Here is a 24077-nt window from a genome sequence, read left to right as displayed (position 1 = left end):
ATAACCTTTTAAATAAACTTTTAATTTCAGGGTAGTTTTACACTTAGAGTCATGTAGCAAACACAGGATGGAGTATTTTTTATACTTCAAATCCAGTTTCCACTATTGTTAATGTCTTATGTTACCATGATTCATTTGTCACAACTATTTAACCAATACTGGTACATTATTGTTCACCAAACCCCATGCTTCATTCAGATTTCTTTAATTTTTATTGATTTTTTTTTTCCATAGAGTTCAGGCTGATGTAGAGTTTATCAGGTTTCAACATTGTCAAGTTCCTCACATTCTCCATTTCCATACTGTAGTATTTGGGCAGAATTCATTAAATGCAGCTCACAATTAAGGAGCTGGGAGTTTTTTCCCCCTCTCCTCTAAGACACAAATTATTTGGACTTCTGTATGAGAGATCTGTCTTTTCACTCTTATTTATTTATTTATTTATTTATTTATTTATTTATTTAATCATTTATTCATATAAATATGCACTAATGGATATTCATTTTATACATTGAATTATACTGTAATACTACAGCATTTACTATGTTGATAAAGTTGTTCTATTTTACTTTACTCAAAATTGGACATTAGAAATTCTTACAGTTGGTTCCTTTGATAGTCTTCTATTCTTTTATTTATTTGGATAGTTCCTTCAGGCTCATCTTGTGTCTTCCTTGCCCCTGCCCTGAAATCAGCCATTCCTTCAAAGAACCTTGGTTCCATTTATTGGAGAATGATATTAGAATCTCTTTATGTTTTGAATGGAACAGGTATTGATTGAAAGTTAGGGAATGAAAAGGAATCTGGGATTGATTTTTTGTTAAGGAATACAACTGGCCAAAAAAAATGTGTCCTTTGACAAATGGTCTGACAACTACCATTTAAGATCACTAAACCTACTCCCACCACACCCCAAATGAAAACATATGTGAAAGGAGAAATTTAGAATATGAGAAAGAGGAAGATAAAACTACAAAGTCTCTGAGGAAAAAAGTCACATCTCATGGGTTCCATCCCTGCAGCACCTTACTACATGCTCAGAATTAATAAGCTCTTGATAAATATTTGCTGATTGATCTAAGATGGCCATGCATCTAAATTTTGGCCTGATGTATATGGAAAAGGTAAATGTCAAAGGTTTAAAAAAACCTTTAAGTTTCCATGTGCCCATACACTATTCTATTTTTTTCAGTATGTAGTCTATATGCTGTAAAGATCAAGTCTGATCCATGTCATATTAAAATTTTATATTCATAAGTCATATTAAATTATTTGTGAAGTGTAAGAATAGCTTTTGATTTGAAAGTATGAGCATACTTATTTCTTTTTTTCCTATTGCTTTAAAACCCCACCATGTTCTCAACCTCCTACTCACACATATTCACAATACTTAAATGATTCTTTATATTTCTTTGGAGTAAAATTTGCTCTCTTCTGAATGTAAAAAGCATTAGCATAATGTGCAAGGGCTGTGAAGGAGATATTCCTATAAGCATGACATCAATCTTTTAGCATCTGCAGACCACATAATGGATACTTAGTATGCAAAATGATTGCCAATTTTAGGTATATTAAAATGTTTATCACAATTAAAATATAAAGACAAAATGTGATAAGACATTATATAATCATTTCATAATGCATGAAGATGATGCTGTTTATATCTGACTCAAGGATAAATAGATTCTAATGCATTTTGTTTCTTAGTAAAATTAAATTCAGGCTTTCAATTATATCTATTAAGATTTACAGCAAGCATTCAGAAGCTTTGTTAAATAGTTTTGAATGCTGAGATATTTCTCCCTGAATTCAACTTCTGGTACTTCATCAGATATTAAGTCAACATATCATGCTCACAGCTAAAAGGTTAAATGATTCAACTCATTCAACCCACTGGAAGTCAAGGGTAAATGACTTTCTAATTTACTCTTTGGTGATATTTTACTCTGGAATGATTTCTTCATGATACAGCCTATAGATGTGATTTTTAAATATACCCAATGATATCCCATCTATTTATTCAATGTATCAATAGGAATATATCTATATACTCCTCAGGCAACTAGGAAATAAAGAAAATCAAGTATTAGAAAAAGTCTGTAAGTGATCAGGCCTTTTGCAGGATTTTCCTTTGGCCTTAAGGGATCCTATTATCTTTATCTCAGAAAAGTCATGTTTCTGTCAATGAGTAAGTGGTTTTGTCTATGCTCAAAACTGAACATATCACTGAGATATGCTGCTTGAAGAAGTCACTTGAAGTCACAGAAATGGCTGGTCTTGGGAAGAAATGTTTGTTTCTTCACTCTGATTTTAAATGCACCTTTGCTTTTGACAACCAGTATACCGGCAAAGAGAAAAGCAGAGTTTTACATTTGCTGTGCCTATCTTTACGCTGTATACTCAGTATCCACAGTCTTTTCATATTCCCATTGCTCATTATTTCTTTTGATGTTGAACTATGGTCAGAATTAATTAAATTTGCTGGCCAACTGATCCTTGGCCAAAGCAGTTTAAGTATTGGCATTAAGATGCAGCCTCTGGCCATTTGCTTATTAATACCCTTCCCTGGGGCATAATAACTGGTGCTTATTCATCTCTAATCCCAGTAGAATATTGTCTGAGGCTACAATATTTTTCCAATGAATAATGAGCAGTAACTAAAGAAATGTCCCTCTCTCCTAGTACATTTTTTTTTCCTAACACAAATTTTCAGTGAACAAAATGTCCTTCATATATACGAACCATATACATGCTAACACTTGATTATACCACACAGATCTGAATTTTGTGTAACTATAGACAAAAATATGAGCCAGAACACTCAAACAATAGTTTCTTTTTTTTCACATTTTTAAAGAAAGATTTTTGTTTATTTATTTATTCATGAGAGACACCAAGAGAGAGAAGCAGAGACACAGGAAGAGGGAGAAGCAGGCTCCATGCAGGGAGCTGGACGTGGGACTCAATCCCGGGTCTCCAGGATCAGGCCCTGGGCTGAAGGCAGTGCCAAACCGCTGAGCTACCCAGGCTGCCCCAAACAATAATTTCTTAATGACATTGTCTGCAGTTCTTTTTTTTTTTTTTTAAGATTTTATTTATTTATTCATGAAAGACACAGAGAGAGAGAGGCAGAGACATAGGCAGAGGGAGAAGCAGGATCCATGTGGGGAGCCCAATGAGGGACTCAATCCCAGGACCTTGGGATCACAACCTGAGCCAAAGGCAGACACTCAACTGCTGAACCACTTAGATGTCCCCCATTGTCTGCAGTTCATAGTATGTGGCATTTGGTAAAGTTATCTAACAAGGTAATTTTGCCAATAACTTGTTTTTTTCTTCCTAAGGAAAATATTAGTTCTTAACTTTGCAACTGGTTTTATAAACTCCTCAGCAATTTCATGATTTGTCCCTTTGTGAAAGTGCCATAAAATTTGAATGTGTCATGCAACTAGTTGACAAGATGCCATAATAGTCAATACATTGGGAATTAGGGACAACTGAATTGCAGTTGTCCTACAAAATAGAATTTAGGTTATTCATCAAATATTAATTTTAAATTTTGGGAAACAAATTAGGAAATACTAATAAAAGGTAAGAAGTACATACTCCAGGAGAGAAGTAATATAGTGAAATGGCTACACCTATGGGTTTGGAATCAGTTTGTATTGGTTATAATTCTAGCTTTATGTGGAACTTCTGTCAAGTTATTTGTCTATATTAATACTCAATCACTGGTTTGGTAAAATGACATTAATGCTGGTACCTACCTTACAGGGTTATTATAGTAACTATGTAAATAGTCACTATATAAATAGTTACTATAATAACATATACATTATATATTATATATATAAAATGCTCTTACTTTGTCACATAGTTGTCATTCAATAATTGGTGGTTACATTTGAGAATGAAAGGAGAAATATTTAGAAAAGGGCACAGGGAGTTTCATAAAAAGATGGAAACACTGTTTGCAATCTAAATATTAGATATAGAAATAAGGTTAAAAATTATGGTTCAAACAAAGGATAGAGTTATCCTGATGCAGTTAAAACAATACCACTGACTTATATTTATTGACATAAAAATATATTGAAGATAGAGTCACAAGACTAAAGAAACTTATAAAACTCTATGATGTCATCCCATTAATAGCAACAAAAAATTATTAGTTGTAAGTATGCACAGAATATACCTTTAAAACCTATACACCAGGGCAGGCCGGGTGGCTCAGTGGTTTAGCGCCGCCTTCAGCCCAGGGTGTGATTGTGGAGACCAGGGGTCGAGTCCCGTGTCGTGCTCCCTGCATGGATCCTGCTTCTTTCTCTGCCTATGTCTCTGCCTCTCTCTCTCTGTGTTTCTCATGAATAAATAAATAAAAAGTCTTTAACAAAAAAAAACACAAAACAAAAAGCTATACACAAAATATTAACACTGTTATTTTTATTTTTTAGTATGAGCTGAAGTTTTATAATGAACATGCTAATTTTATAATCAGAAAAATACATTTTTTAAAGATTTTATTTATTTATTCATGAGAGAGGCAGAGACATAGGCAGAGGGAGAAGTAGACTCCCTGTGGAGAGCTGATGCAGCACTGGATCCCAGGACCCTGGGATCATGACCTGAGCCAAAGGCAGATGCTTAGCCACTGAGCCACCCAGGTGCCCCCCAAAATATTTTATTTATTTCTAATTTTTAAGATTTTATTTATTTATTCATGAGAGACGCAGAGAGAGAGAGAGAGGCAGAGACATAGGCAGAGGGAGAAGCAGGCTCCATGCAAAAATCCTGATGTAGGACTTGATCCTGGGACTCCGGGATCACACCTTGAGCCAAAGGCAGATGCTCAACCACTGAGCCACCCAGGCGTCCCAAAATATTTTATTTTAAAATGCATTTTCCTCTCTGTTTATATCTCTTCTCTTTACTTCTCTCTTTCAACTCTCCAAAACTTATTTATCTGATATATGTTTTTAAAAGATTTGCTTATTTATTTGAGAGAGAGAGGGGGAGACTGTGCACATGACAGGGGAGGCAGAGACAGAGAATCTCAAGCAGACTCTCTGCTGAGCATGGAGCCTGTCACAGGGCTTGATTCCATGACCCTGAGATTGACCTGAGCCAAAATCAAGAGTCAGATGCTCAACTGACTAAGCCACCCAGACACCCCCTGTGTCTGATATTTTTTTAAAAACTTGTCAATCTTATATTTATCGGGGCTTCTCTATTTAGGAGTCATGAAAAGGGAAGTACTTAAACATATCTGAAATTATTTTAAAAATTACTCTTACTTAGTTCAACTATTACAATTCTACAGTAAAAATTAAGTGAAGTAGAATTATAGCTGCCCAACAGAGGAGCATAGGAACTTGCAAATAAATATCTCTTCAAAGATCAAAAAGCAAAATTTATTTTTTGTTTGAGAGACTACTGATTTTGGAAATAATCTTAACAAGGTATAATCTATACAAACATACAAAACTAGATAAGGCAAAATAAAACTATTTTTGGTCGGTCCGTAAATTGGTGCTTGATAATCTCTTCTGCAGAGTTGTAGAACTAATAGTTAAAAGTTATTGAAATGTATTACATATGAGGTACTAAATCGCATATAGAAATTATACAGATTAATTCTGTTAACTGTCTGAGAAGACAGGGGTAGTTTTATCCTCATTTCATAGATAAAGATGTGTAGCATAGCATGGTTAAATAACTTTGTCCAGGGTTCCTCAATGAGCAAGTTGTAATTGAGCAAGCTGAGCAAGCTCAGAACTGAAACTTACTGGTCTGCTTTCCCTATTTATTAACTGAACCTCAAAAGATGTTTGTATTATTTTAAAAAGTTATTTAAAAAATTGATTACTCAAGTGTTTGCAATGATCATTACTGTTTTCCTTTTACTTTATATTCTTCTTCTAGCTGCTTTCATAGTTATTTAAGCAAAGCATCATAGAAATGAAGGTAGCGTTTTAAGAAAAGAATTGGGGTCTGAATGTGGGAAAAGTTTCTTTAGAGTTCTATCTCTCTGGTGCTATCATTTCGGGCAATGGCATTTAAAGTTTTTGACTGTGACCTAAAGTGAAACACACATATAATGCACATGCACACCAATGATCCATACAGTCCACATATATGCAAGAATATTAAAGAAAGAAAAGTCTGAACCAGAAAAAATAGTATGCTTTTTGCTTATTTGTCTTGCATTTTTAGAATAAGAGTCTGTAATAGGACTTTGATTATTTCACAAAGTTTTTGAGAGAGCTTATAAGAACTGTTACATGCTTCTTACATTTTAACACATACTATTATAGTATCTCAAAACATACTAGCAAGTATTTCCTAAGTTCAAAAATGAATGTGTCCAAAGAGAGAGAGAGAGAGAGAGAGAGAGAGAGAGAGAGAGAGAGAATGTGTCTAAATCTCTAGGAGCAGGACTTAACAAAATAAATTTGAGTTAGCAGAAATAGTCAATAAAACATGCCTAATGGAGTACTGACAAGCTTCCAAACTGCCATCTCTCCATCTTACTACCAGTCCAGTGATAGTTTTCAACATTTTTGTGAAGATATTAAAGATATTATCCTATATCTATTTTCTATCATCTAATTCATCTTCCTCTATTATCTGAACCATGTCTGCTATGGAATGCACACCTATACAGGATAACCAGATTGTAACATGCAGCTGAAATTGGAGAAGGTCAGATTCTATTTTAGGCAAAATAACTGACATTTTGCTCATTTTCAGGAGCAGCTTATAAATGCTTGTTAGGAAAGAAACAGCAGATATGTTAAATTCTTGCAAACTTTGTTTTTTACTCAATTTCCCTCAGAGATGTTGAATATTTTTGAAAATGTGTTTAGCAAAGATTTCTTACTGTAAATAAATTATTAGCACTTGTAGGAAGAAAATATAGCAGACAATACAACACACAAAAAACTTTCATATTTGTTCCAACATCAAATGATGCCAATGTATAAGACACCCAGATGACTAATAGACGTGTAAAAGAATGCTCAACATTACTCATCATCAGAGAAATACAAATCAAAACCATGAAGAGATACTACCTCACCCCTGTCAGAATGGTAAAATAACAGCACAAGAAACAACAGGCATTGTCAAGGATGTGGAGAAAAGGGAACTCTCTTACACTGTTGGTGGGAATGCAAATGCATATGAAGTTTCCTTAAAAAGTTAAAAATAGAACTACCCAAGGATCCAGAAATTACATTAGTATTTACCCAAAGAATACAAAAATACAGATTTGAAGGGATACATGCACCCCAATGTTTATAACAACATTATCAACAATAGCCAAACCATGGAGAGAGCTTAAATGTCCACTGATTGATGAATGGGTAAAGAAGATGTGGTATATATACATAATGGAATATTACTCAGCCATAAAAAGAATGAGATCTTGCCTTTTGCAATGACATGGATGGAGTTAGAAAGACAAATACTATGTATGATTTCACTTATATGTAGAATTAGAAAGAAAACAGATGAACATATGGGAAGGGGGGAAGAGAGAGAGGAAAATAAACCATAAGAGACTTCTTAATGATAGAGAACAAACTGAGGATTAATGGAGGGAAGAGGGTGGGCAGATGGGATAGGTGGGTTAAGGGTATTAAGAAGGGCATTCTTTGTGTGTGTGATGAGCACTGAATGTTGTATGTAAGTGATGAATCTCTAAATTCTACTCCAGAAAACAATATTGCACTGTATGTTAACTAAGTAAAATTTAAGTAAAATTTAAATAATGATGCAAATGTTAGTGGAAAAACATACCATGGGCAATTGGGGAATTTTGTAGAGTCAGGAGGGAAATACAATTAAGGGACAAATGGCATCATTTGCTTCTACTCCATTTCATGTTGGGACTTAGGCAAATCTCTAACCTCTTTGAAGCTCTATTCAAATGAGAAATAGAGACTATATTACCATCTTCATAGGACTGCGAGGATAGTCAAAAATAATTCTTGTAATTTACTTAAATGTTTTAGGCAATTAGTAAATTTTCGATCACTTCCATTCCCCTGATTCCTCTTCATATATTAGGTAAATCATAAATCCTTTGATTGTTTGGAACAGGTGAGAAACCTCCCATGTAATAGGGTGGAGGAGAAAGATGACTACTTTTGGTTTTTGTAATATCTGAAACCAGAATGGGAATTCTGAATAAGAAACCTTTCTGAATAAGAAATCTCCATCTTGGTTTCTTTGGGGGATTTGTCAGAGTGGCTCTCAGAGGAATCAGGGAATGAATGTGTGCAAGCTGGGATTCTCTGACCACCGTCTAAGTTTCTAAACAAGCGCATTATTCCTCTGAAGGTGGATAAGTAGTAGAATGAGAAATAATCTGTCTTGATAGAGCTTTCTCCTCTGGGAATTTGGAGCAAATGCATGATTCCTCCTTTCAGTTAAAGAATTATGATTAAGCTTAACAATGATCTAAAACAAAGGGGTGTGTGTGTGGGTGCACGCGCGTGTGTGCGCATGCATTTGGGAGAGTATAACATCCTCACACGTGTAGCCTGCACAACTTTACTGGTTACTACTAGCAGCACTTAAAATGTAGATATGGCAAAGGAGGAAAGAAAAAATATACTGAAATGAGGAAAATCAAGCCAACCTTCCAAGTGTTGTTTGTACAATGCTGGGTAGCTGAATATTTGGAAATATTCAAGATATGCTCTATTTTTGTTTTGTTTTTGTTTTCACTTTTCTTCAGACAGGTGGTTGGTATGTAATTGGAGCAATATAAAATTTAAGTTAGAAAAGAGCAAAGTATAGCAGTTTGTAGTGATTTTTTAGAATAAAAGAGAAAGTGGGAATTCATGGAAGAAAAAAATAACAGTAGCAGCTCATATTTATTAAGGTCTCCATGTAATCTAGGTACTGAGCCTTGCACTGACATGCATCATCACATCATCTCATGTGAACCTCAAATCACATGATGAAGTTGGTGTTACCATTGACTCAGATTTATAAGCACAAATAATCACTATGCTATATCAACACCCTGAAAAGAGTCGGAAATAAAGGTTAAATTTTGAAGAACTTCCAAAATAGTGCAGAAATGGCTGTAGAATAGCAGGCAACAAGGTTACATTGTCACAAGGAGAAGAAAGATAAAGTTCCAAGAATTTCCTCTGACTACAGAAGAGACAGTTTTAGAATGGGTCAGAAGGATAATGAACAACTGTTCTATCTTTACACTAAGTATGAAGACATGTATATGTATAGTTCAGTTAAAATTGTGTAGAAGAATAAATACTTTAGCACATTACCCTTAAGGGAAAAAAAGAATTATTTCTGTACCCTTGGAGAAGGAATATATAAAGCCAGGTTGGATATTAATAATTGCAACAAGTGAAGAGTCTGAAAGTTTCATTCAGGCTCATTCATTGAAGGGAATCTACAGCATTTCTTTAATGCCCAAGAACTAGGGAATCTCCATTTCTTCCTTTTTGAGAGGTATTTTCACAAAAGAATAAAGGTCTATTAAGTTTTTCAAGAAACCTATGAAGACTCACAAATTGTGTTACTGAGCCATTGGAGGATGGTAGGAAGGACATGTAATTGGTGGTGTATGCCACACATTTCTACTGAGACATTTGTACCCACACCAGGTGCTATTTTCCTTTCTATTTTATTTAATACCAGTGCTGAAACTACATGGATACTGATTAAGTCTTTTGTAATGTTTTATAAGATTACTCAACAAGAATTTCACTTCCAGCAGAGAAAATCAAATTTTAATTTTTTTCACTTTTTGTCAAATACAAAAATTATTTTTCAAATACGAGGGTCAGAAATTGGCCTCCCAACAAACATGCTGACTGAGATTCGCACTACCTCTCCCACCCTGCAGTGTGGTGTTATTGAGGAGGTCCTCATTTTTTTCCAAATGATTCTAATTTACCAAAAATACTTGATTCTAGGCAAAAGCAGACTCTACCAGTATGATTAAAAAATACATAATGAAGGCTTCATTATGGAAAAAAAGAGAAATATTTAGAAATATCAACTTTTGAGAACACTATTATTAATGAACTGATAATTTACCAATAAATTTTCTCTGAAAACATTTTACTATGTAGTATCTATATTTGCCTGACTCATAAAAAGTATACAAGTATTATAATAATATATTCTTTATTATTAAAATGTAAACAATTCAGGAATATATAAAGTAAACAGTAATACCCAATCTAATATTTCCAGTCTTTCAACCCTCTTTCCTCTTCCAGATATAACCACTTTTGTTTCAGCTTGGCATATGTCATTCTAGAATTTTTTCATTAACTTTATATATATTTGTATGTATCCAGATATATTTATACATTCATAGCATATATAATTTCTTTTTAGGTAATTGGGGTCATTATACTTATTTTTTTCTAAGACTTGCTTTTTATAGTGAGTGGTTTTGATACTCTATTCTGTTTTTCCATATTTAGTAAATTATTTTCAATGGTTGCTTCGTATTGATTGGTAAGCATATACTGTTACATATTTTAGTCTTCTTCTATTGATTGACAGTTGATATATGAACCATATAAAATTGTATCAAAGAAAAAATATCCCATAAAAGCCCATTGCATTTTCTTGCTTATTATTAAGTAAAGGTTGGGCTTCACTTCCTTTATTTGTGGATAGTATTTATTTCTTCTTTTATGAAATGACTACTCATACTTGACTTGCCCTATTTTATTGTATTCTTTTTGTAATTTAATTAAAATTGATTAATTTTAAGTACTTTTTACATTTTACAAAATTAGATCTTTGTCTAATATGACTTTGGCAAATATTATCTCCCAATTTTTTAAAAAAGATTTTATTTATTTATTCATGAGAGACACAGAGAGAGAGAGGCAGAGACACCGGCAGAGGGAGAAGCAGGCTCTAAACTGCTGAGCCACCAGGGCTGTCCTATCTCCCAATTTTTTAAGTTAAAAAAGCATTTATTTTGTTTATAGTGTCTATTGTTGTTACTATTGTTGTTTATTGTAGTTTAGCCTATTACTTATTAAATATATTGATTTTAAATTTGTCTTAAGAAGTCTTTTAGAGGAACACCTGGGTGGCTCAGTGGTGGAGCATCTGCTTTCAGCTCAGGGTGTGACCCCAGGGTCCTAGGATGGAGTTCCACATCGGGCTTCCTGCAGGGAGCCTGCTTCTTCCTCTGCCTATGTCACTGCCTCTCTCTGTGTGTCTCTCATGAATAAATAAAATCTTTTTTTTTTTTTTTTTTAAAGAAGCCTTTTACAATTACTTAAAGAAAAACTAGTTTCTAACAAGAGAAATTATCTCTCAGGCTAAATAATAATCTGAAACTATTTATAACAATAGATTTTTAAGAATTATTATTTAGGTTAATAAGCATTGACCCTTGGATCTAAATTCTCTGTTCAATTATTTAATATTATTACAGACAATTGTTCATTTCTGTTTTAATCACCATTTTATACTTCTCATTCATGCGTGGCCATGTTCCAACAAGAAAGTTAAAGAATGCAGAGATGGCATTACCTCGTTCTCCATGGAATTCATTTAGATCAAATAAATATGTTTATAATAGCAAATAACATAAATTTAGGTGCAGATTGGAATTAGGAATGTATGCATATAGTGACTACACTCAATCTCCTAGTTGGAAACAGAGGCAAGAGAACCTCGCTTTGAAATGCCCCCTGAAGGAAGGGAGAAGAAATGTGTGGGAAATATCAGAAAGGAGACAGAACATAAAGACTCCTAACTCTGGGAAACGAACTAGGGGTGGTGGAAGGGGAGGAGGGCGGGGGGTGGGGGTGAATGGGTGATGAGCACTGAGGGGGGCACTTGACAGGATGAGCACTGGGTGTTATTCTGTATGTTGGTAAATTGAACAACAATAAAAAATAAATTTATAAAAAAAAATGAAATGCCCCCTGAAGCGTAACTCCTTGCATATAATTGATAATTTTCAATATGTCCTAAATTTACAGAATAGCACAGAGTGGTATACATATACGTACTTTTTATTTGAGTGAGCACTTTCAACGGCTCAGAATTTTAGGGAAGCAAATAATAATGTTCAGAAGTTGCAGAAGAGTTTTTATCTGCACATGGAGGAGAGACATGAAAGATAGGCTTAAGTACTGTTGGGGGTAGAAGGGGACTGTCTACCCTGACAACAGCATGGAGTAGGTGGGAAAATGAGCTCAGGTCAGCTTTTGCCCTGAAAAGCTTACATAGATTCCAGAGAGAAGCACCACCTATGTATGTCTTTCCTTCCTTCCTTCCTTCCTTCCTTCCTTCCTTCCTTCCTTCCTTCCTTCCTTCCTTCCTTCCTTCCTTCCTTCCTTCCTTCCTTCTCTCCCTCCCTCTTGTCCTTCCTCCTTCCCTTTCTTTCCTTTTTGAAATCCTTTATATCACTTTGTACAGAATGCATTCTTGTACAGAATGCAGCAGTGAGATTACAAAAAGAATCATGAATTAATGGTATAAAAACAAAGCAGCTAGAACCTCAAGTAGAATCTAACTCCAAAATGCCTTTAGAAGAATTAACAGGAGCCTTTAAAAGGGCCTAGGTAGCAATGGGACACAATTCAAGTAATGGCCAAGGGATATTTTAGTGAAAGGACACTGATGCAACTGTGACCCTTTACATTTACACAGGGCTCTGAGGATAGGGGTGAATATTCAGAGAACCTCAATTCCAGCTCTGCTCCCTTCTAATATGTATCTTTGGCCCAGTGACTTCATCTTTCTGAACTGCAGTTCCCTCATAAAAATATCAGAAAAAGTATTCAGTCTCTGGTATGTGATTGAAGTCACATACGTTAAATGCCAACACAATATCTCATGTTGCCAAACTAAAAAATGCTAACAGTTATTGTTATTATAATACTTATAAGTACTTTTATAAGTCATCTCACTGTTCAATTTGTCATCCTTAAAATGAAGTTAAGATAGAGAAAGAATTATTACTATTCCTAAATGAGTAAAATTAGATAAATTGCCTAATATCCCTACAGACAAAATCACTGGGCTTTTGACATTGGGTCTCCTGGGTCTTTTGGTTACACAGTTCTGAGGAAAAGTAAATGCAGTAAATGATGAGAAAGAAACATAAATAAAAAGATACATTATTTATGTATTCCTTCTGGGTAGCGACAGCGTGCTAAGTGCTCTATACATAATTTTATCATCATTACCATCTTGGGTACTGGAATTCACATTTTATAGGTAAAGAAAGGCACATAGAACTTAATTACTCATATAAGGTCATAGCAGCCAATAAATGGAAGAAATGGGAATTTCTTTTTAATCTGTCTTGCCCCAGAATACAAGCTCTTTTTGTGAGGTCAAGCTGGAATGAGTCATCTATTGATGTTGCAGGAATGGGCTGCAGAAGAGTGACAGAATGGAAGATATAGGCATCATCTGCAATGAGTTACTCTGCACCTAACCTACTAAGATGCTTTCCAAAAAAGGGAGAGAGAGAGAGAGAGAGAGAGAGAGAGAGAGAGAGAGAGAATATAATAGATCTTAGACCTTTTGGGGAAGGTTTGGCCCAAAAAAGAGAGGGGGAGATTTAGTTTTGCATGACAGAACAGAAAGGGTGGAAGTAGAAACAAGAGAGGCCAATATTTCAGAGTCTGAAGGTCATTAAAAAAAGAAGACGTATTCACAATTGTTAACAATGAAGGAGAAGGAAATTTAGGAGGATGAGGGCCAAAAGAGGATTTTGGAACTGGCAGGAACAACCCTCTGGGAGGAAATGGCAGCTAGTCTACAATGAAATACCAACAAGTAACACACAGTTTAAAAGGGAAGGAGAAAGAAAGAATGCAAAAACAAAACAAAACAAAACAAAACAAAAACAAAGATCAGATACTCTAGGTAAGTATAAAATTAGAGAAAAGTAGTTCTGTGATCTAAAAAGTTTAATAAAAGTTAACAATTATAATCCCACTAAAATGTAAAGTTTTATGATTTTTTTACGTGAAATAGGAAATTTTCATTGAGAACTTTATTAACTTACAGAACTTCCGAGTTTCACTTGTCTGTTCAATGGGTATACTAACTTTCCACATTTACTTCACTGTGTGATACTGATATAGTACTTGTCAATCAGAAGACTGCATTAAGAGCAAACTTCTAGTTATTTTTTAGTCTTCCTTACTGAGAGCACTTCTTGGCATCCTTCATCATTTTCCCCAAGAATTTTTTTTCTCATATGGTTGTTTCAAATATAGCACTCCTCAAAAATGGCTGATTTTCTGCAGCTGTGGTAGCAAGTAACTATCAGGACTGGTTTTAAACCTGCTTACTCAGTTATTGACAGTTCTAAAAATCATCTGAACTGATTTTTTACACAAATTTGATCAATTAATGGCAATGCACTTCAGTAAACATGCATCGGAAAATCAACTAATTAGTAATAATCTTAAATTTTAAAAGTCAGTTGATCAGAAAAAGACTCACTTTGAACATGCTTATGAAAGTCAGCTAATCAATGATATTCTTACCTAGGTAAAAAACCACGTTCCTACAACATCAATACATTAAATACTCTGGAAATCTGTCAATCACTGAATTCCACTTTAAACCCAAACCCTGTATAATATTAGCAGCCTTCTCTGCTCTGAAAGCCTCTACCTGACTAGTGTAGTTCTCCTTTCCTTAAGTTAGCAATAAATTCAGCAGTATGATTTTTTTGTTTAAAATATTAAGGATTGGTTTTCATCCTTTTGGCAGCTAAATACTCTGGAAATTAAAAATCTGTGCAACGATTTTGGGAAGAATATAGGTAATCATTTTCTCAGCCTTCATCGTTTAATTTCTAGAAATTTGCTCAGACACCGCATTATCTTTGTAATGCATTTTTGCATGTAATGCTTTGAACAATCCTATAATGTGAGTCTTTTTATTTCCACTTTATATTTCATGAAAACAAGGCTTATAAAGTTTAAAACCTTTTCTGTAGCCACATACCTAGTTACACTCTGAATATCTAGAGACTGAGTCTTAAGTCAGAATCTACTTGCTCTACAAGAGAAAATGATCCAAAATAAGGACAAAAATATTTGTTAAAAATTTATACTAAACCATTGTTTGTATATATGAAAACCCATGAACATTCAAATATCAAAGATAAGAAAAGAGATAAGTAAATAGTCATTATAAGGATTATAAGGATAAAATAATGACTATGTATGTTAAAGTGCTTAGGATTTGGGATTGAGCCTAAAATCAAAACACAAAATTATAATTATACCATGTAAAATTATGTGTATATATGAATTGAGAATAAAAGGAAATGTGGATAAATATCTATGGGTGGTTGGATTCTGGGTGAAATACATTTTATTGAGTTTTTAAAATATTGTTTTAATATTTATGTAATCTAGGTTACTTTTGTATATTGTTTTAATATTTATGTAATTACAAAAGTAAACTAGATATAAATTGTAATCTCAAAAAAAAATTGTAATCTCTATAATTGAAGTTCCCCATATTCTATGGGAATTCCAATGTCCCAAAAGATTCTTGAGAATTCCAAGGTTCTTATCACCTCCTGATTATTTAGTGCTCTCAATTCCTACCCTGGAAATTTAAAAATTCTACTCATGTCTTATTCACCATAAATGTTCCCTTCCTTCTACTTTGACCTGGATGTGGAACTCAGTCTCTTAATTTGCTCCTGGCACTTCATGGAGACATAGTTAGCAGGTGTTTCTGAAGTTTTAGATGGAGAAGTGTTATACCATAGCAGAGTATGCAAGTTAATATTGAACACAGATCATCACTCTCCTAAAACTCTTTGAGTCACCCAACATATCACTCATCCTCTCCTCCCTGAAGATTTACTGATAAATTCCCCTCACTTTGTCATGGAAGACAGCTCTCCATCATCAACTTCTGCTTTGAACATAATGAAGATTTGATATTGTGCATCCATAAAACCAAGGGAGCATATGCCTTTAGCAGCACAGAGATTTATTTTGATATATATTATTATATTCCAACATAGGAGTGGAGAATCATTATATTCATTTTTGAGGGTGTAAGTGACATCGATTTAAAGTCACAAATTTTAAATTAACATCCTACTGTGTTTCAAGTCAAAAATAATATGAATTTAAAAGAAATGATGAGACATTAAAAAAAGGAAGGGAAAGATTAATTTTATGATAGGAAGATACACTAAAAAGGAAGAAAAACCAAAATAGAAATAGTTGAAAACAATTAAAATTAGACTTAAATACTATAGAATGGTCACATTTATTTTATAAGACTAGCTAGAAATCTCACAGGGCTAATATGAATGATTTTAAATAAAAGTTTAGGGTATGTTTATCTCTTTCTACTTATTCTAAGTACCTACTAACATAAATATTCACACTACAGTATTTTTTCCTAGAGGAGATGGTTCACTGTGAAGTGTTTTCTGTTTATAGTGTAGCTACAGGGAAATCATAGTCACTAAAAATAAAAATTTAAGGCCAATTTGACAATAATAAATTCAGACTTTCCAGACATCTTTGTCTACTAATTCTTTCCCCAGAGCATATAATTTGAAGTATAGTCTTAGAGCTGCTTATATCTGCATATTCAAAATAAAGATATATCATTAAAGGGATGAGAAAAGAATATAAAGTAGCAGTTATTAAAGGTACAGTCTTCCATTGGCATTGACTTGACTATGCTACCAAAGTAAAGGTAAATGGACTTTTTTGGGGCAACCAAAATAAAGCAGTAAGTTTTCCTGGACACAAAGCATACAACTATTTTCTCCTCAGTTTTCTCCAAGTTATTATTATTATCCAAGTTCTGTGAAATTCTCTATCATTAGCTATTTTCTAATTCCTTTAAACATATTTTCTACTTCTGGATAAAATATTATCCCTGGTATGGGAGATATCAGGGAGGCATAACAGAACACTTTGTCTGTCTTTCCATCTATCCATCCATTCATCCATGAATTCATCTATCTATATACTCTACCTACATCTGCTATAATCATATAGGTGTCTGCAAATGTAATAGTCAATACCAACACCAGGATTCTGGAGCCAATCACACTTATGGTTCCATTTATGCTACCCCAATTACTCCTGAAATTACCTGACATCTTAAGCCTAGTTTCCTTAATTGAAAAATGTGCTCAATGGTATTTTGTTTAGAAATTCAATAGAAATTCAATTGCAAATACTTTTGAGCACCCATTATTCACCAAGCAGTACAATAAGAAGGCTTCATACAAAGAGAGAGGTCTTACAAAAATAACTTTTATGAGTAACTTCTTGAACAACAACAAAAACAAAAACAAAAAATAATAGGCTTTTACTATGGTAGAAGGGGTTTAGATTACAAGAAAGAAAATAGTGAGAGCTCTAAGCATTCAGATATGGTAGAGGTAGATTTGGAATTTTCTTGTCAATGTATATTTATGTATTGTAACAGATGTCAAATGAAATTTACACATAAGATGGATCAGTTTGATTTTGCATATGTCTTCTCTACCTACTATACTATTATTTGAAAGTATAGGGATTTTTTTCTATCAATGTATCTTCTTTTACTGTTTGTCATCCTCTTATCCAAGAGCTTTTCAAATAGCCTAATAAAGTATTTTCAAATTACCTAATAAAATAAGTTCCCTAAGAAGTTGGCATTGTGATTGGAAAGCAATAGGGAGAAAGCTTGATTTATTGATAAGTGAGAGTATGCTATAAATTTATTCCATATTAAAACTGCCTATGGATTATCAGATCACTCTTAGAGAAACTGCAGCATATAGTCACAGTGATGCAAATGCTAAAGGCAAGGATCACAATGTCCAAGGCTAGGTCTGCTTTGTTTTATAAAATTTATTTCTTCTGAAATACTATGTATAAACCTAATAACATTATACCAAGGAAGACTGTTATCTAAGAAAAGACATGATAAATTCTTTTGTGAGAGAAAGGATCATTTTATAATAAAAAAATAACTTCTCAGTTTATGTATTTTGTGACTTTTTTGGTTCTCATTCATTAGATTTCCTTAAAGTGAAAGTATACTTACGTGTAATATAAATAAATCAGCAATAGTCATTTCCAAACTAGTAATCTCAATTGGATTTTGAAGTTCAACAGAAAACAGATATTTCAGGTGAAATTTTTCCTTTAAATATGAATACTTTTTCTTTTAGTAGTGTACAATTTGTTAAAAATTTTTTAAATGAAGGGAAAGAGCTTGGTTATGTCTGAAAGTTAAGAAAACAAGAATATACTCTAACAAATTAGAGTATTTCCATGTAGTGTGGACTTCATTATGTGGTACATAGGTCAAGGATTAAGAGTTAAGCAAGGTGTGTTCTACAGAGATGCTCAACCCTTTACAAGCTGCTTGCCTCTAGGCAAGTCACTTAACCTAGCAGAAACTTCTATTTTTTTGTTTACAGCTAAAGAATCTTATTTGAATTTCCTACTTTGCATGCTCACTATAAGGCTGAAATGTCATATGTGTACAAAGAAACCTTTATACTCCTAAAAAAAGAACAAAGGGATTTTGGCCTTGTAATGCAATATTATTGTGTTAGATAAGGTACACAAGCCCTTAAGTATCCCAATCTAAAAAGACATTACAGTTATTTTGGCCATTTATTGATTTTTTAAATATCAGAATGTATATCCATTTATGTAATAAAAACTACAGCCAGTCATAATGATTGTCAAGTTGCTGTGCCTGTGTGACCAACAAAGCTGTACTGCCAAATAATATGGAACCAAATGGCAAAATTTAATTTTAATTAAATTTAGTTAGAGCATTACAAATTAAAAAAAACCCATAATTTTGGATGGTTTAAGTAATATGAATTGTTAAAGATGCAAATCTATGTGAAGAGCTCTTATAATTCTCAATTTTTAAGTAAGAAAAGAATGTTTTTATGGCAAATAAGAGCATAGGTTCTTAACAGCTTAGAGTAGATAGATAAAAATGGCAAAATGTGTTTATCACGGGGGAGAAAGGATTAGATTACATATGAGAGGAATCTTTCAACAAGTAGATTTATCACTGACCAAGTATTAAAAACTTAGAATTCATTTTTAAAGATATTAATAATAATATATCTATAAGTAATATAAGTATAAATAATATACAAATATATCTATAAGTAATATAAATAATATGTAAATATAAATATTCTTATCTATATCTAAAAATAATATAACAATTTATAGAAAAGTTGCCAGGAGGTACAGAGAACTCCCTTTACCAGCTTGTTCCACTATCAAAATAATCATGGTACATTTGTCAAAGCTAAGAACATTGGCAAAATAATATTAATACGGCTGCAGATTTTATTCAGATTTCACCAGTTTTCTCATAAATGCCTCTTTTCTGTTTCAATATCAAATCCAGGGTACCACATTGTATTAAGTCATAATGTCTCTCTTGCCCCTTTAGCTGTGTTTCTCAGTCTTTCATAATCTTGAAACTTTTGAAGAATACTGGTATTTTGTAGTACATACTTCAATTTGACTTTGTCTCATTTTTTTTCAAGATTACAATGGAGCTCTGGGTTTGTGGAAAGAATATAACAGAAATGAAATATACTCATCACATCACACCAGAGTACATGGGGGTCAACAAAACCTATTTTGGAGATGTTAAGCATGGTCATTCAATGAATGATATCTGCCACATTCTCCATGGAAAAATTACTTTTCCCTACATATCTATACTCTCTCAGGCAGGAAGTCTAGCTCACATTCAGAAGAAGAGGAATTAAGCTTCACTTCCTGGGATGTGGTGAAGTATCTACATATATTATTTGGAATTTTTCCATAATGAAGATTTTTTGTCATTTATCTTTCTAGTCAATCATTTATTTGCACCAACGTGAATTCATCAGTATTTATTTTATTCATTAGGTTATAGCCTAATACAATCAATATTTTATTTTACAAAGTGTTTTAGTTTTTGTTACTGGGAACTCTTTCTCGTTAGCTCCTGTATCCTTTTGACATGCCCTAATCACTTTTTTTTTTTGCCACTTTTTCACTTTCTAGTACTAGAAGATAGTTGAGTCTTAGCTACATTTTTCCTTCTGTATCTCCCAAATCAGCCATTTTTCCTGATGGCCTGGGTTCCTTTCTTATTTTTTAAAAAGATCTTATTTGTTTGAGAGAGAGAGCAAGAGAGCATGTGCAGGGGAAGGGATAGAGGGAGAGGGACAAGCAGACTCCCTGCTGAGCCACTGGAGGGCCCCTGAGTTCTTTTCTTAAATTGGAGAATGGTATTTAGTAACTAAAATCTGGACTTGGGGTGTGCTCACTGCTACTGTGGTGTTACTACTTCTGGGACCTTTCCATAGGTAGAGTTAATAAATAGTATGTATGTATACCCATGTATACACACATATACATACTTATTTTTTTAACTGTTTGTAGGTATGCTAAAATAAAAATTAGTTCATATTGATATCTCTGCCTAGCATGATGAGGTTAATTTTAGCTATTTCCCTTTGATTATTTATAACCTCTTTCACTGACAATGAAGAACCTAGCTTTCATTATCAGCAATTCATTTATTTTCTCCACCCTAATATAATTACAAAGTAGTTACATACTCACCTGTACTCGAGGGGGAGAATTATCAAAGGGTGTACAATGTCTATGTACAATTATTTTCCCTTTAGCATTATTCATTTTAGTTTGTGCCTCTAGGAAGACTGCTTCCCAAAGTTACTTAGGCTAGACCCCTTTTTTCCCCATGGAGACAGAGGTTATGTATTACATTTGTAATTTGGTTATATTGATTTGTCACAGTCTTTATTCCATCTTGGTATTTCAATATCCAATTGTCTTCTTATTTTTAATTTGCATACTATATAGCTCACTTTGTGTTATATAGTTCTATAGGTCTTAATGAATACATAGTCATCTATCCAGAATTGCAGTACCATGTAGAACAGTTCTATCATCCCTGAAACTTCCTCACACTATCACTTTATAGTCAACTCTCTTATATCTCCCAATATCTCTTATATATCTCCACTGATTTGTTTGTAGTTTCTTTATTTTGCTTTTTCTAGTATTTAAAATATATGGAATCATAGAATATTCAGTCATTTGGGTCTTTCATGTTTCACTTAGCAAGATACATTTAACCTTCATCCATGATGTTGCATAAATTGACAATTCTTTTTTATATAGTTCAGTAATATTTCATTGTATAGTTATTACTATAGTTTCCTCATTCATTCACCAACTGAATAACATTTAGGTTATTTTGATGTCATAGCAATTACAGATAAAATTGCTATAAATACTCACATATAGAATTCTGAGTAAAAATAAATTTTAAATTCACTTGGGTAATATAGGAATGGGATTGCTGGATCATATGGTTAAGTGTATTTATTTTTTTAAAAAAACTGGAACGCAATTTTCCAAAATGTTGGTACCATTTTGAATTTCTATCAGCAATGAATAAAAATCCCTATGACTCTGCATGCTCACCAGCATTTAGTATTGTCAGATTTTTAAAAATTTTTATCCATTTTAATATGTGTCTAGAGGTATCTAATTGTGATTTCAATTTGCAACTCTCTAATAACTAATAATGTTGAACATCTTCCCATATACTTGTTGCCATCCATACATCTTCTTACTGAAATTCAGATCTTTTATCCATTTTTAAAATTTTTTAAGTCTTAAGACTTCTTTATAATTTCTGAATACAAAGCCTTTATCAGATATGTGATTTATAAGTCTGAAGCTTATATTTTCATTTTGAAATGAAATATATTTTAATGAATATATTTGACAGAGACATTTTTAAAATTTTTATTTTACTTTTTGCTTCTGAATCATTCATTGTAATTAGAAGGGCTGTGATCAGCTAATTCCTTTAGTTTCAATAGAGTGTTTACACTGAAGCCGATTTAAAACAAATTCAAATGTACATTATAGCCTTAAGGTTTAGATCTTATATATTTTCTTATATATAACTTCTCCTGGATAAGATGAGAGTGGTTAAAATTTCATTTTTAAGTCGGAAGTCTAGAATTTGACATTTTTTTCTTATTAATATTTTAAAGTTACAGGCTCAATTGGTGTGTTCTAAGATCACCTATAAAATTCATTAGGCAGAACTATGGCTTTATGTTAACATATCTCTGGAAAAGAGTTGTTCAATGTGGTAGGTATTAGCCATATGGAACTGTTGAGTACTTGAAATGTGGTGAGTGTGACTTAAGAAATCACTTTTAATTTTGGTTAATTTAAATTTAAAAACTGATATTCAATTTAGTTATTGGAATCCTTAAGTATATGTGGGACAACTTGGCTTTGTGAATCTACTTTTTTTCAACTGTAAATTTTATGAAACCTAAATACAGATCAAGAATATCCAATAAAAATGTGGTATCCTAATTGATATGTGCTATAAGTACACACAGGATTTCAAAGACTGAGTATGAAAAAATAGGACATAAAAGGTGTCTATTTTTTATATCAATCACATGTTAATGATTATATTTTGAGTACATAGGGTTAATAGAATATGTTATTAAACACCATTTTACCTGCTTCTTTCTGCTTTTAAAAAAATGTGGTCACAAGACAAATTTAAATTGCATGTTTGGCTCATATTATATTTTTTTAGATGGCACTACTTTAGAACCATATATTGTGTATTAAGTTATATATTGTGTTAAAAAGCATTCAGTGTTCTGAAATGGCATGCTAATAACCTACCCACCATCACTCCAGCTTCCACAGTATAACCAGTCATACCTCATTCCCCTTGCTTTGTAGAGAAAGATCAAGGCTCACTAAGCTCCAAATTACTGGTGGTAAATGTTAGATACTCAGGGCCCCTGTAAGGAAAGGGACAGAAGAATGGCATGCAAGGTTTGGGGTGAGTATTGCAGATCTGGCCTTATCAAGTATTGTTAAGGAACGGCATCTCCTGATGGCCTAACCATCTCATAAATTTGGGGGACATTTCTTATTAGTGAAGGGCTCTAGCTCATGCCTTATTTTCCTGAAGAAAAGGTGTTGGGCTACCTCCTTTCCTTCCCACTGCTGTGAGGTAGTACTTTCAGCTTAGTACTTAACAACATAGTATACCAGCCTTTCACTCCCTTCCTTGCTTTCTGGCAATGTGAAATTAATAGTAAGAGTTTCACTTACCAAGCAAAGCTTTCTTCTCCTTTTTATGTAACTTATTAAAAAAACTAGACACACACACACACACACACATGCACATGCACACACACACAGATGATTTAATGGTGTAGGTATTATCTTGCCAAAACTAAAATAATTTTTGAAAACATAACTAACATAGAAATAAATTGTCCAGACCTTGAAATTATATATTATATTTTTAAAAAGATGATTTCAAGATTCTAATACTTTAGCATAAAATTTTGCAGGTCCAATATTTTTTTTAAATTACATAAAACTAAAGAATAGTATAGAAATATTAAGGATATTAGATAAAAGATTTATTAAAAATATAACTAACCCTCAAAGCATATTATTCTATTACAACAGACAATTATATTAAGTTTTAACGTTGATACATTAAATCTAAATTTACAGAATATCTCTTCCTAGAAGATAAACTTCTACAACTTCTCTATACTTTGAATGAATTTCAGTTTACAATAATTCTAAAACAATTTAGGTTACCTATAAGTTCTAATTGAACACATTTCTCTCACACTCAAGCCAGCATTGAAGTAAATATATACTTACAATATAGAGAACATATCATGGGAAGCACATAAGCAGTTGTTAAGCTATTCCACTGTATTATAAAATTCTTGAATTATCACATTCTAAGCCTGTTGGGAAAGAAAGAAAGAAAAAGTATGTTAGTTAAATGTACTGGTTATGCTACATATGCAGTTAAATGTACTGGTTATACTACATATGCAGCTAAACATAGACTCTTCTCTATATATTATTGTATCCTTTGTATAAATATATTATTTCATTTAAGTTTTAGAATAATGCTAATGAGTTATATAAGTCATTTGAATATATACAGGAAATATTATTTTTAAAAGA

The 24077-nt window shown here is 32.9% G+C and overlaps 1 protein-coding gene across 2 annotated transcripts in view; it reads right to left on the bottom strand.

Moving 5' to 3' along the window:
• FUT9 (fucosyltransferase 9) overlaps positions 1–24077 on the bottom strand; it is a 122334-nt gene that overhangs the window by 80741 nt on the left and 17516 nt on the right. For both annotated transcript variants that reach the window (XM_049092378.1, XM_025444620.3), the window contains exon 2: positions 23763–23851. The gene's annotated coding sequence lies outside the window, so the exon portion shown is untranslated. The remainder of the gene's footprint in view (positions 1–23762; positions 23852–24077) is intronic.

The sequence above is a fragment of the Canis lupus genome, chromosome 12 (genome assembly GCF_003254725.2).
Source record: "Canis lupus dingo isolate Sandy chromosome 12, ASM325472v2, whole genome shotgun sequence".
NCBI classification, from domain to species: Eukaryota; Metazoa; Chordata; class Mammalia; order Carnivora; family Canidae; genus Canis; species Canis lupus.
The sequence above is the reverse complement of the archived record's forward strand: the minus strand, read 5'-3'. Positions and strand labels throughout refer to the sequence as shown.